Source organism: Giraffa tippelskirchi, chromosome 14, assembly GCF_054371585.1.
Source record: "Giraffa tippelskirchi isolate mGirTip1 chromosome 14, T2T-mGirTip1v1.2.pri, whole genome shotgun sequence".
Classification (NCBI taxonomy): domain Eukaryota; kingdom Metazoa; phylum Chordata; class Mammalia; order Artiodactyla; family Giraffidae; genus Giraffa; species Giraffa tippelskirchi.
In genome coordinates this window covers 40007614-40021777 of record NC_137288.1, presented here as the reverse complement: position 1 = coordinate 40021777, position 14164 = coordinate 40007614, and the positions used below count along the sequence as shown (strand labels likewise).

General features: G+C 33.3%; 1 long non-coding RNA gene across 2 annotated transcripts in view; it reads right to left on the bottom strand.

Moving 5' to 3' along the window:
* Positions 1–14164, bottom strand: part of LOC145534215 (uncharacterized) — a 540985-nt gene that overhangs the window by 455733 nt on the left and 71088 nt on the right. For both annotated transcript variants that reach the window (XR_014074349.1, XR_014074350.1), the window contains one exon: positions 9995–10089. This is a non-coding gene — a long non-coding RNA (uncharacterized LOC145534215). The remainder of the gene's footprint in view (positions 1–9994; positions 10090–14164) is intronic.

Below are 14164 nucleotides of genomic sequence, written 5' to 3'. Positions count from 1 at the left end.
CATATGTGTTGAGTTCATTAGATTTCACTATGTATAATTTTGCCTACAAAATCACTTTCAATAGCTTGTGGCATTATTGTGGAGACATTATTAGATACATAAAAATTAGACACATATAAATATAATTTTATACATATAAATTAGATACATTATTGAAAAAGATGTGATTTGAAACTTTGACATAAAGAAATAAAAACACTAAAGCATATTAAGATAAAATTGCTTAAAGCAGTAATAAATGGAAAATCTTAAAAGTAGACCAAACACAATGAAATTACATGTAGTGTCACAAAGATAAGAAGGAGAGTAGGCTTTTAGCCAGACATTTTGCAAGCTAGAAGACAATGCAGTGAAATCTTTAAAGGACTAAAAGAAAAAGGTTGTTAAACTAGAATTTTATGCATAGATAATTAAAGTCTTTTTTTAGTCAAACAAAAGTTGATAGAATTTATCACCATCAGACATGCAACATAGGAAACGTTAAAGAAATGTATTCAGAAAATAATAATTAAAGTGAAAAAACTGTATATTTATTTAAAAAATATCTATAAGAGATAATTGTGAATTCTGAGGAGCTGAATTCAAAGGCAATGGTCTAGGTGCCACCTCCCAATTTATCCTCCAAACATAAAATACTAGAAGGGAAAAAGGATTTGACAAAATTTGACATAGCATTCATTTAAAACACCACTTAAAACTAGAAAATAAGGGGAAATCCCTTGGCCAGATAAAATGCCTCTGTGAAAACCTGTAGCTACCATTTTTCTTAATGATGAAACACTACATTCATTCTCCCCAGATTAGAAAAAAGCAAGGATTCCATTCTACTCACTAGTATTCAACATTCAGTGGAACTCACAGCTAGCACAATAAGAATGTGAAACAAAATGCTTGTTAAGCTTTTCAGTGTCACATAAAACCCTCCTACTATTTATTCATCTATATATTTGGACCTTCTCCATTTATTTAGATATTTTTAAATTTCTCTTATCAATAGTTTGCCTCTGGAAGTACAAAAGGACCTAGAATGAATAAAACATTTTTGAAAAATCTAGTACAAATTTGGAGAATACATATATCTTAAAACTTATTATTATGTGGGAAGCTGTTGTTGTTTTTCAGTCGCTCAGTCATGTCTGAATCTTTGCAACCCCATGGACTGCAGCACACCAGGGTTCGCTGTCCTTCACTATACTCCAGAGCTTGCTCAGACTCATGTCCATTGAGTTGGTGATGCCATCCAACCGTCTCATCCTTTGTCACTCCCTTCTAATCCTGCCCTCAACCTTTTCCAGCATCAGGATATTTTCCAGTGAGTCAGCTCTTCACATCAGTTGGACAAGGGATTGGAACTTCAGATACAACATTAGTCCTTCCAATGAATATTCAGGGATGATTTCCTTTAGGATTGACTGGCTTGATCTTCCTTGCTGTCCAAGGAACTCTGAAGAGTCTTCCCCAGCACCACAATTCAAAAGCATCAGTCCTTCAGTGCTCAGCCTTCTTTATGGTTCAACTCTCACATCCATACATGACTACTGGAAAAACCATAGCTTTGACTAGATGGACCTTTGTTGGTGATGTAACATCTCTGCTTTTCAATATGTTGTTTAGGTTTGTCATAGCTTTCCTTCCAAGGAATATGGAATGAGGACATTTAGGGAGTGATGAAAATACACTTTGCCTTAATTTTCGTACAGGTTGCATGTCTCCAGACATTTGTCAAAACTCATCTGACTGCACAGCTAGAAGGAATAAATTTATAAACCTGATGACTAAAGGTAAACCCTTTATAAACCTGAATGACTAAAGGTAAAAATAAAAATTAAAAGATAAGCCATAGAAACACCAATCAAACCTAAGAGACTATATCAATATGAAACAATGATAACATGGACTTTGGAAATGGAAAGAAGCAGGCACAAAGAGGATAATTTTATAATGACAAAGCAGTCATTTCAGGAGAATCAAAAAAGGAAAGAAGACAGTGAAAATTCTAAATGAATATGTACATAATAGAGTTTTAGAAAACATGAAGCAAAATCTGACTGAACTGAAAGGAGAAACAATTATAGCTAGGAATTTCAAGGACCTCTCTCAGATAAATGTCTTTGGTAGAACTAAATAGACTAACAATCAGTAAGGGTATACAAGACTGCAACAGCACAATAAAGCAAATTGACCCAACTGACAGTCTACCTAACAAGAGGAGAATACACACCTTCTTCAACTCACATGAACATTCATCAAAACAGAAGTGATTAAAAGAAGATACAGGTGATTTTTAAAAATTTTCTAACAATTGGGAGAAGATTCTATATGCATATTTTTGTTAATGATTCATAAATTAATTAAATTTTATCATAAAATATATTCTGTAGCTTTGAATATTTTAGAAATTCAGTGAAATTTATTATGTGATCCAGCATTTGCTCTACTTTGGTGATCATGCTGTACACTTAAGAAGAATATATATTTTGCTGTTTGGTATTAGATGGTGTTGACCAAGCCTCTATATCTTTTTCTATTTTTTTTCTAGTAGTTCTGAGTGGTTTCTCAATAATCTTCATCTTATGTTTGTGGCTTTGCCTATTAGTCTCTTAATTTGGTCAGTTTTCTATCTTTATTGAAGATATTTTTACTATTTATGTTGACTATTTCCCCAGGAATTAAATATAATGTCTATTGCTTTCTAGTCTCCATTGTTTTTTGACAAGTATATATATATATATATAAAACTCTAGGAGACAGTGGAGGATAGAAGAGCCTAGTGTGCTGCAGTTGTTTCTGGGGTCACAAAGAGTCAGATGATGTGACAAATGACTTAGTGACTGAACAACAACAACAAAGTATGTATAAATATATTAATATATCATCTTCTTTATACAAATTATCCTTTTATCTCTAGTTGTTTTCCTTAATTGACTCTCTATTTTTGACTTTAGTCACCTATATGTGACTTAGGCTTTATTTAGGATTTGGGAATGTCTTAGGATTCACTCAGATTCTTGATTTTTAAGTAAATGTTTTTCACTAAATCTAGGAAATTTGGAAAATTATTTCTTCAAATGATTTCATCTGCCCCTTTTCTCTTTCTCCTTCTAGAATGCACAATAAAAACAGACCTCTTTGCACACCTTTGGTCTCTGAAACACTTCTAATTTTTTTTAAGTCTTTTGTCATTCTTTTCCTCTGATAAGATTATTTTACTATTTTGTGTTCCAGTACACTGACATTTTCTTCTTTCATCTAGTAAACTGATGAGTGCAATTTTTCTTTCCAGATACTGATTTTATTTCATAGAATTGCCATTTAGTTCTTGTTCTTATGGTTTCCATTTTAATCCACAAATTATCTATTTCTTTACTCATTATTTTCATTATTTCCTATAGATTAGGTATAAGGTTTTCTGTTTGTGGGTAGCATAATTGTAGGGAATTCAAATCTATTATCTTCCTTTCAATAGTGTTGATGTTTGATCTAGATGGCAGAGATTCTGTTCAGTTAAATCCTAACCTCTATTATCCCTCTGGTGAGCCAGAACTGAAACTTCTACTTTTTTATTTTAGATTTCCAGATGTTACTTTTTTTTTTCTGGGAAATTTGAAGTGTCCTCCATGTAGGTGTAGTTCAGTGACCAGACAAGGATTGCACAGTATATATGCAGATTTTGGAGCACTTTCTCTGTTCATATTATACAGCAAGGATTCTATTTTTCTCTCAGGCAAAAAGACTTATAAAGGCAAATCCAAATCAGTAGCTTCATTTTTCCAGTGACCACTTTCCTTCAAATTCTGCCTTTCTGTGTCACTCTTTAAATTATTCTTTAACCTTCAAGCAGTTATTGTTATGTAATTTTCCAGAATTTACATTGTTTGTCTGATCCCCTATTCCATCACTACTGAGTTGGATTCATACTATAGCAGCTTTGAGTAAGAAACTTAAAATGTTTAAGGTTTTTTAAGTGTAGATTAAATAATGATGGGATGCTGTTCGCTCAATTGAACATTTTCTAAAGAAAGAATACCTTGAAGCATGCTGCTATTTGTCAGTAAAATTTTAATAAATTTTTTATAGCATTTTACTCTTTGCATGTCACTAATATCCACTAAGCATTCAGGCAGGTTTAAACATCTTTACTGCAGAAAAAAAGTATAAGTTATAGCATTAAAAGCCAAAACAGTTGTGCTATAGAGTCTTTCCGATGGATTTTTGAAAATGTAACTATAATAGAATTCTGTGATGTGTGATATAATGAGCTATAATTAGTATATACCATTTAACCTATATTTACCAGGATTCATCAAGATTGCCAGGAAAGATATCAATAACTTCAGATATGCAGATGACACTACCCTTATGGCAGAAAGTAAAGAAGAACTAAAGAGCCTCTTGATGAAAGTGAAAGAGGAGAGTGAAAAGTTGGCTTAAAGCTCAACATTCAGAAAACTAACTAAGATCAGGGCATCTGGTCCCATCACTTCATGGCAAATAGATGGGGAAACAGTGGAAACAGTGGCTGACTTTATTTTGGGGGGTTCCAAAATCACTGCAGATGGTGACTGTAGCCATGAAATTAAAAGACGCTTGCTCCTTAGAAGAAAAGTTATGACCAACCTAGACAGTATATTAAAAAGCAGAGATATTACTTTGCCAACAAAGGTCTGTCTAGTCAAAGCTATAGTTTTTTCAGTAGTCATGTATGGATGTGAGAGTTGGACTATAAAGAAAGCTGAGCACCGAAGAATTGATGCTTTTGAACTGTGGTGTTGGAGAAGACTCTTGAGAGTCCCGTGAACTGCAAGGAGGTCCAACCAGTCCATCCTAAAGGAAATCAGTCCTGAATATTCATTGGAACGACTGATGCTGAAGCTGAAACTCCAATACTTTGGCCATCTGATGCGAAGAACTGACTCATCTGAAAAGACCCTGATGCTGGGAAAGATTGAAGGTGGGAAGAGAAGGGGATGACAGAGAATGAGATGGTTGGATGGCATCACCGACTCAATGGACACGAGCTTGAGTAAACTCCGGGAGTTGGTGATGGACAGGGAGGCCTGGCCTGTTGCTGTCCACAAATTCGCAAAGGGTCGGACATGACTGAGTGACTGAACTGAACTGAAACAGGATTCAAAATTTGGCCTTCAGAATGGAGGTCATGAATTGTGGGTAAGAACATCTCGATTTATAGTGTTTAGATACAACTAGAAAATGAACAAAATACTGCAACTGGATGTAAATTGTTCAATAGATGTAGCTGGAACTCCTTTTGTGATGTTTCACTGAGAAGTACAAAGGAAAAATGTATTGATTAAAAGTATGCTTCTATAGAGTACAGCATGAAATATGTTCACACACATTGTACGTTTATACAGATTATGTGTTTATTCATATACAAATTTTTATTTTATAGATAAGAAATACAGCATTTATTGAGGTCAACTATTTATCTCATATGACAGAGTTTCTGGGTAATGGAACCAGAATCTGAATCAAGGGACACCCACTTCTAGATCTCATGAATTTTTGAGGCTATCTGCACCATGGAGTCTTTAGCAGAGTCTACACCCTTGAATATAAGCATCTCTTCTCAGGAAGGGCATGTGGAAACTCAAATAAAACAACTGCTTTGAGTTTACAGATGGCAAATAGGTGAACAAGAATATTATAGCATATGGTTCATGCTTTGTACGACCAATTGAGAATGTAGGATTCACATAGAGATGGCTAAAAGTGAACATTGTTAAGGATATCAATTTTAATTTCTTTATGTGTCCAAGATTATACACGCACAGTTAGCAATTTGAGAATTTTATGGATTATATTTGTGCTTTTAATCATTATATTTTGTTCAAAGCTTTTCTTCATTCCTTTTCAATCCCTTCATGAATTCAAATGCTATATTCCCACAAGAAGACTTTATTAGATAGTCCACCATAATTGGTATTGCTATTTTTAAGTGCTTAATAATATTGTTAGAAGAACTTACTTTACATTATATAAATATAGTCATTTATTATGTATATATTTTATGACCCATTAAGGTGATAGAAAACAAGGGTTAACTCAAGTTAATTAACACATTTAACACTTAATAGGTACTCCTTCAATACTCTTAATTTTAATAATAAAACATTTTGTAGTTTTACTCGGTAAATTGGCTCACCCATTTAGGAGTCCAAAGTTTATAGATGAGCTCTAATTTTTTCTTACTTTTCACATTAAATTAAACAAAACATTGACTCAAGTTATTTATGTTCCAAGAATGTTGTTATAATGTGGCTCATACACAGATTTTAAAAGGCTATTGTGGAATAATGGATTTTCTTCCAAACAGGTTCTTAAGGAACATTACTGAACAGATTAAGGAAGTTTATTGAACAATTAAGGAACATTATTGAACAGATTCAATAATATGACCGCAATCCATTAAATTCATATTGAGTCTCTTTTCTGGTATCTAGTCACTTTTTCCCATAATTTTATGTTACCATGTCTTCTCAGGTTTATATAATTGATGGCCTAAACTGCAGTATTTAGCAAAGTTTGTGCACTTGGCACCAGAGTATCTTAAGTTTCTAAGCTCATTTCATTTGTGACTTTTGAAAGCTAGCAGTCAAGTCATATCTTTTCAGCCTAAGACTCCAAGGAATTTCACAGCTAAAGAACTAAAAGAAAAAGTGAGTTGAAAAGAGTCAAAAGCAAGCCGGACTAGAAGGTGATACAAGCAGCATAGAAACAACAGAAAGCACAGCTTCAAAGTAGGATGTGTGGAATCTCATGGTACACACAGATATCAAAAGGAAAACAAAGGGTAACATTTTGGTATTCACCCAACCTTCAAAAGGAAGCCTCTAGAGAAACTGGGGGTAAAAAAAAGAATCTTAAGCAATTTTTACCTCTGAGATTGAATTTGTTGAAAATATGTAGATTGTGATGAATAAAAACCTTCTTTCAGAATGTATTTTCATTCTCTACATGTAGAAATGATGCTTTATAAACAGATAGGCATGTCTCTTTGTTTTCCTGAAGGAAGCTGTGATTTTGAGGAGACTGCGGTAGGATTTTTCAGGTCAGAAATAGAGGTAGTGTTTCTTCAGTTATGTAAAAATGCACTTGTCATAACGAGTTTCACTTAAAGCATACTTAACTAAAATTGTGTTTCATTTTATACATAACGTACAAAACTTTGTTTCATGACGATAACTCCACCATAAGTTGTTATTTTCATTGATTTTAATTAAGATTTATAAAAAAAGTTTTGAGATATTCAAGTCAACCTTCATATCAAATCACCTTACCTGATAGATTTATAGATAATGTATTGAGATTGTCCTTCACTTTTTGAATGGCAAGGTAGCCTTCAGGTGTTGTCAGTAATATTGAGATTTAGAGTCAAAATGGATATTCTAATACAACTTTAATTTAAAATTTATTTATATAATTTTATGTAAACAGGGAACTGTATAAATGAGTCTGAGTACCAAAATCACCCACTGGCAATAATATTGCTTAGGAATCAGATGGATAATGGGCTGTGCCTATGGACAGACGCACAATCATCTGTTTGATAAAATCACTTCTTTTAAGTTGAATCTTGTTTGGTTTATAAATGCAGTGATCTATATATTTTTAAAGTCAACAGTGAGTAAAAATAAAACAGATATACCTAAAATGCTGGTATTTCTTTCTGACAGTGGAATTTTTACTAGTGGAATATTTATAAAAACAATATTGGGGCATTTAAATAAATTACATGAAGCTTTCTGAAATAAATCAATTAGTAGAAGGATTAAAACTGTTTTTCTCTAAATAATTTTTCATGTGTTAGAGCCATTATGCTAATGAATGTTATATCTACCTGTTAGGTAGATATATATTTATATATTATACATATATTGTCGTCATTCATCCTTAAAATTATGTTGGAATATATAGTGATATATATATTTTAGCCATCTGGGAAGCCCAAAGTAAGTTTTTCACACGTGCAATTATGGGGTAAACATAGGTTTTGACACACCTGACTTTAAATTTAAAGCATCCTTTCTCCAGCCCTCCACTCTTGCATTCCTTCTGACCCTCAGTCTGTATTTCCCAGTGGTCCCCTTCCAAAGGCTCTGACTCTGACCTTGGGGGTTTAGATTTCCTTCACTTTTGCCAGAGTTCTGTTCCCCAAGGTCTGACACTATCCTATTTGGAAAAGGACACGTCTCCTCTTTGTTGGCACCTGTCTCGTGTCAAAACAAAACTTAGTATCTTCACAATCCCATAAGATTCAAGGAAAAGGTGTACTGACCTGAAACTTCAACAGAATACTCCTTTGGGATTTTAACAGTTAGAAATAAAAAAAAAAAATTAATGAAAAAACATGTAAGAGTCTAAGTTGCAAATGTTCTGGTGATACTTAGGTCTATTCATTGATATATACTTATCTCACAAACTGAGAGATGAGACAATTTACTTCTCTTTATCATCTTAGTTTCTACTTTGTTAAATGTCAGCATTCAAATATTACTGTTGTATTGTGATAGGGTTCATGGCAGGTCACCTCAAAATATGACACTTTGGTATATGATTATTTTGCATTAAAGTGACTTAAAAAAACAGCCAATACAAGAAGGGCACCTTAACCCTCCTAACCTACCCTTTGTTCTCCTGAAAGCAAGAAATAAATCTCGCTTGTGAAGGCACTGTCCTTCAAGAGAGTAGAAGACATTCTTATTACCAGAGATAGGAAATTCAAGGCCAAGAAGTCTGTATGAACAAAATTTGTTACTTCTTTGTAAATGTGCTACTTCAACAACCTTCCTATTTTATTACATCTTCACAAATAATCGCTTCTTTCTCTGAAAAATTATAAAAACATCCTACTTTGGCCACTTATTTGGGTCTCATATTCTTTTGAGACTCCTGTGGTGGTGGCGGTTTAGTCACTAAGTCAAGACCCACTCTTGCAACCCCATGGACTGTAGCCTCTGAGGCTCCTCTGTCCATGGGATTCTCCAGACAAGAATAACTAGAGTGGGTTGCCATTTTCTTCTCCAGGGTATTTTCCCAACCCAGGCATAGAATCCACATTTCCTGCATTGTAGGCAGATTCTTTACCAACTGAGCCAGCAGGGAATCCTTGAGACTCCTTTACATATGTAATTAAATTTAGATTTCTTTCTCCTGTTAATCTGACTTGTGTCAATTTGATTATTAGAACAGCCAAAAGAACCATGAGGGTTCCCCTCCCTGGCAGTTGCTTTCCCTTTCCACAAATGACTTGTTACTCAAATTGGTAAAGATTTAGGAGCAAATGGCATGAAATACTATCTCTCTACTCATTACAAACTATAAGAATATTCACTCAACTAGCTTTTATTTTCTGTTTCAGTTCTTAAATATTATTTCTATTTTGAGTACAATAAAATTAATCACTTGATAGCCTCAGTCATGCCAGAGCAATCAATAATTCCCATGAATCCCCTGAAAGTGTGGTATATGAAGATCTACAATACAAGGAGCAGGTAACATTTTCAGATTTTTAAAACATGTATCAAGAAAAGGAAATAATTTACAACGGCAACAATACTACATTATAGCCTTTAAAAAGCCCCCCAAACTCCTTCAGTCAATACAAAAATGCTTTCTTCTGTCTCATTCTCTTCTCATTAGCATCTGCTAATCATTACATATGAATATCAGGATAAATTTAAAATGGTTTCTTACTACATTTTATTGTTTTCTGTTTTGTCTAATTAGTAACATTGCATAAAAGTTATTTTTACTGTTTTGTTACTTTGTTTTAGATTAAGTAATGATTTGGGAGATAGAGAACATGAATTTTCTTAATAAAGCACTATTATGGGAGAATATTTTCTACTTTCTAATATCTATTTACCAAGGAACTTCCGGGAAAGAAAAACATTTAATAGTAATGTAGCAGACATTAACAGAACACACAAAAAATCTTATTAAAGCATCATTTTGTAGAAAAGATACTTACCTAATATTTCCCAACAAGAGCAGTTAAATAGCTTTCACTATCAGGAGGACTTGATCATTCCATCTTGTCTAGCTGTTTATTCATCCCAGAAATTTCTTAAAGAAAAATAAAAAATGGAGATTATGTAAATCTTTAAGAAAGAACAGGACTTGTACCAATTAATCATAAACATATAAAACAGTGAAATATCTTAGTTTCACAGATACACAATGAACTCTGTAGCAGATTACATTATTTCCTAACTTTTTTCTCCTTACTAGGAACTGGAATGGAGCTTCCCTGGTTGCTCAAATGGAAAGGACTCTTACACCATGTGGGTAAGATGAGTCTCTCTTTTAGACTGCTTTGTATTTCTCTTCATTATATTTGTTGATCCCGTACCCTCACCATTTTCTGCTAAATTGTCTGCCTTGGAAATGAATTTTTGAGTGGTGGTTAGTAAGGAGACCTGGTTTCATATCTTTGCTCAATCAAATTGTAGCTAAGTGATTTTGAGTAAAGTATTTAATCTCTCTTGGCTTCAGTGTATAATGTATCTCTCTTTGCTTTCTATGGTAAAGGATAAGAGAAGAATTAACTGCATTATTTACTTTTCCTTGCTAATGATAGGCTACTTTTACCATACCTCCAGGGTTTATCTACTTACTTTCACAATATTTTCTGAAAGATATTGACTTCTTGCTTGTGTGCCACTCTGCATGTTTCCTTAGCCCTGCAGCTCTGTGTCTCTACACTTTATAAGTTGTCTGTTATGCTCAGAGCACTTGGGGGTATTAAGGGAATGTATATGAAAGGGAAATCTAATCTGTGGAGGGAAGTTTACTTTATATGAAAATAGTCTGTGGTAGTGTACTGCACTGAAAAATTCGTCCCTTTGAAAACAGTGATATACTGGACATGATTACACTGGATACACTATGGGTAGAAACTCCTTATTTTTATTTATCAATATCAAAGGAGCTGATATATATATAAATCATAGTCCTTTAAACATTAATAGCATTTCTATTTTTTATGTTTTTACTGTATTATTTATTTATTTTTAATTTTTGAATTTTACTTATGATAGACAAATTGAATATGAAAAAATTTGTACTCAAAAGCATACAAATGTTCAGTCATAAGATGAATAAGTTCTGGGGATCTAATGTACAGTTTGATGACTAGGGTTAATAATACAGCATTATACAGCTGAAATTTATTAAGAGAGTAAATCTTAAGTGTTCTCACACCACATGCTGCTGCATACACACACACACACACACACACACACACACAAAGGTAAGACGTGAGAGGATCAATGTGTTAATTGTGGTATTCATTTCACAATATGTACCTATACTGAACCATCACATGTAGACCTTAAAAATCATGTTTTATAATCTAGACTGGATTATATGCTTCAGTGGGCTTTCACATGTTTAGAGAATGACATTTTGATATAAACAAAGCAGATGCAGCAGTTGAGATAGTCCTGAATCAGCCAAAACAGAAAAAAACAAAAAAAATAAGGATACAAATACTGAATTACTAAGCACAAAAACCTTAAGGCACAAGACACAAAGATTCAATATCAAATGAGAATCTGAAAGCCAAGGTTTATGTTTCAACCCATAGAATAGATAAAATAGATCACAGAAAGTGGAAGAGTCAAAGAAATCAAGTAGATGGTACAGTATGATGATGCAAAGCTACCAGCTTCTACCACATCTAATTCCACCCTTCCCCATTACTGTGGAGTTGTGTGGATTTTGAATCAACATTGCCAGTTATCAACTAGCAATTGAAACACATTGATCATTGTGGGAAGCGACTCTTATCTATGGCTCACTCTATTTAGAAACATACTTGCACCAGTGACTCAGTCCTATTTCATGGTGACAACCTTCAGCACAAGTATAATCACTTCCTTCCCTCCAAATATATAGAGCATTTTCACTTTTATGAAATGAATTTAGTGTGAAGAAGAATTATATACTTCACCAAGGAGGGATTTAAAAAACCCAGTGAGAAATCTCCCAGCTGAGCCATGAGAGTAGCATAACACCCAGCCCTTCACACATCCAAGGCCCTTCACAGACCCAACTTATTTCCAAGTGTCATCTTCTTACTGGGCAGCACTAAGTATGAACACATTTTAATACATGAGGCTCTGAGTGATAGCCTTGCTCTTTAACTTCTCCATAGGTTCCAGTGCACTATTTACACAAAAGCTAGCTAGAAGTCACATTTTCTCTTATTATTTAAAGATTACCTTTTTCCTTATCTCTATTCTCTTTGCAGTTTAACTCTTCACTTACAGTTCTCATCCAAAATACTGTATTTTTTCAATTATCTTCTGTCTTAATTCTGAAAAATTTATCATTGTCCTCTATTAATGCTTTGTTTCACTAATAATATTTGACACTTTAACTATAAGAAATGATTCAAATCTGACATTAATTAGTAACAGTGGCTAGCATTTAGTAAATATTTATTAAATATTGAATACAAAAATAGGTGAGAGATTTGTTTAGGGTAACACGATTAATTTGTGGCTAGCCAAAATTGTAAGCAAAGCCTCCATATGTCTGGACTTAACTACTTTCTACAGGGTAATAAAGTGATATTAAATAAGTTAATTATTAAATTTAATCACTCCATAAAAATATGAGGAAATGCACTGAAAAACATCCTCAATAGGCCACCTAGCTGTACTCTAACTAAATTGTTATGGAACACACAGATAGAACAATTTTTATCGTATTTTCTTTTATTTTTGCATCAAACCACATTTCAACATGAAAGAAAACAACTTAGGAAAAAAAAATCCATTGATCAAACTCTTTCCATGAAATGTTTGACATTAAATTTCCATTAGAGTTTCAAAGGTCATTAAAGCAGTTCATATGTGCTGCCTTAAGAGTAGTTTGGGCCTGACTATTGTATGATATCATATGTCAAATATTGACCCTATTTATAACCAGAATCTTACAGCATTTTTCCTGAAGTAGGAAATTCATTTACTATGTCTCAATCCTGCAAACAGGGTAAAGCTACAAATTCTAAGAGCTCTCATAAGTGGCAGTTTTGGATCGATTTTTTTTTTTAATGTTCAATTACCCCTTAAGTGAAGCTGAGCTGCCAAAACTTGCTTTTGGTTTTCCTCTTTTATCCTGGTTTATTCTTAATGCTTTGGAATTGACTGTAGAACATTTTGTGTTCTTGAAATAAGTTCTTTAAACTATGCACTTGTATACTACAGAGTTTGAATATATACTTTCTGTTGACTGTATGAAAGATTTTAGACTTAAAAACATGTGTCTTAATCTTCTCCCCTCCACTCTCCTAAAATGTACTTTCCTATCTACTATTTCCTAATTATCCCTGGTAATACACAAATATATAGCTGGCTAAGGCTTTCATTTATTAATTTTACAAAAAAGATACATATACAGTTTCTGATCTTCTTGCTTCTAGTATTTATGTGTTTCATCCATGCAAAACAGTCTTGGATACCTATATACATACATCCAAAACTAATAACAACTTTCCTCTCATCCATCTAATCCCATTTATTTAAGCTGAGACATTTATAAAGCTTATCTTGTCATCCATTCCTAAAATTTTATCAATTACTAATGTCAATCTGTTTACTGATGTTTGTATAACTACTATTTTATATATTTAGCTTGAATAAATTAAAGTTACTGAAGTTTCCATTTTTCCTGAACTGGTGGGAATTTAACCTCAATTACCAAGTTTGCTTCCCTGTCTGTATTCTTCTAGGATCACATTTGAATGAAGTAGGCTTTACAGACAGTCAAGCGTGGGAGAGGGGGTGATAGTCCCCTAATCTCTATTCTATTGTGGCTATACTGATATCTCCATCAGGGAACAATTTCTCACTGAAGTTTTATCATTTTGTCAGATATTGTTGAGAGTGCTCTGTAGAGTTCCCATTATGTCAGGATCCACAAACTTGTGTATCTTCTCTGGTGACAGAATAACTAAGACTGTATTGTTCTTTTTATTGCCTGTCTACAGTAAAATGATCTTAGTTTTCAGAGAAACACAGTCAGAACACATATAGTTTTTCTGGAAATATGTAGTTTTTTTGTTTGTTTCTTTGTTTTTGAGGGGAGGAGGCAGGGGTCTCTTCTGTTTCTCTTGCTGTTGTAAACTTTAAAT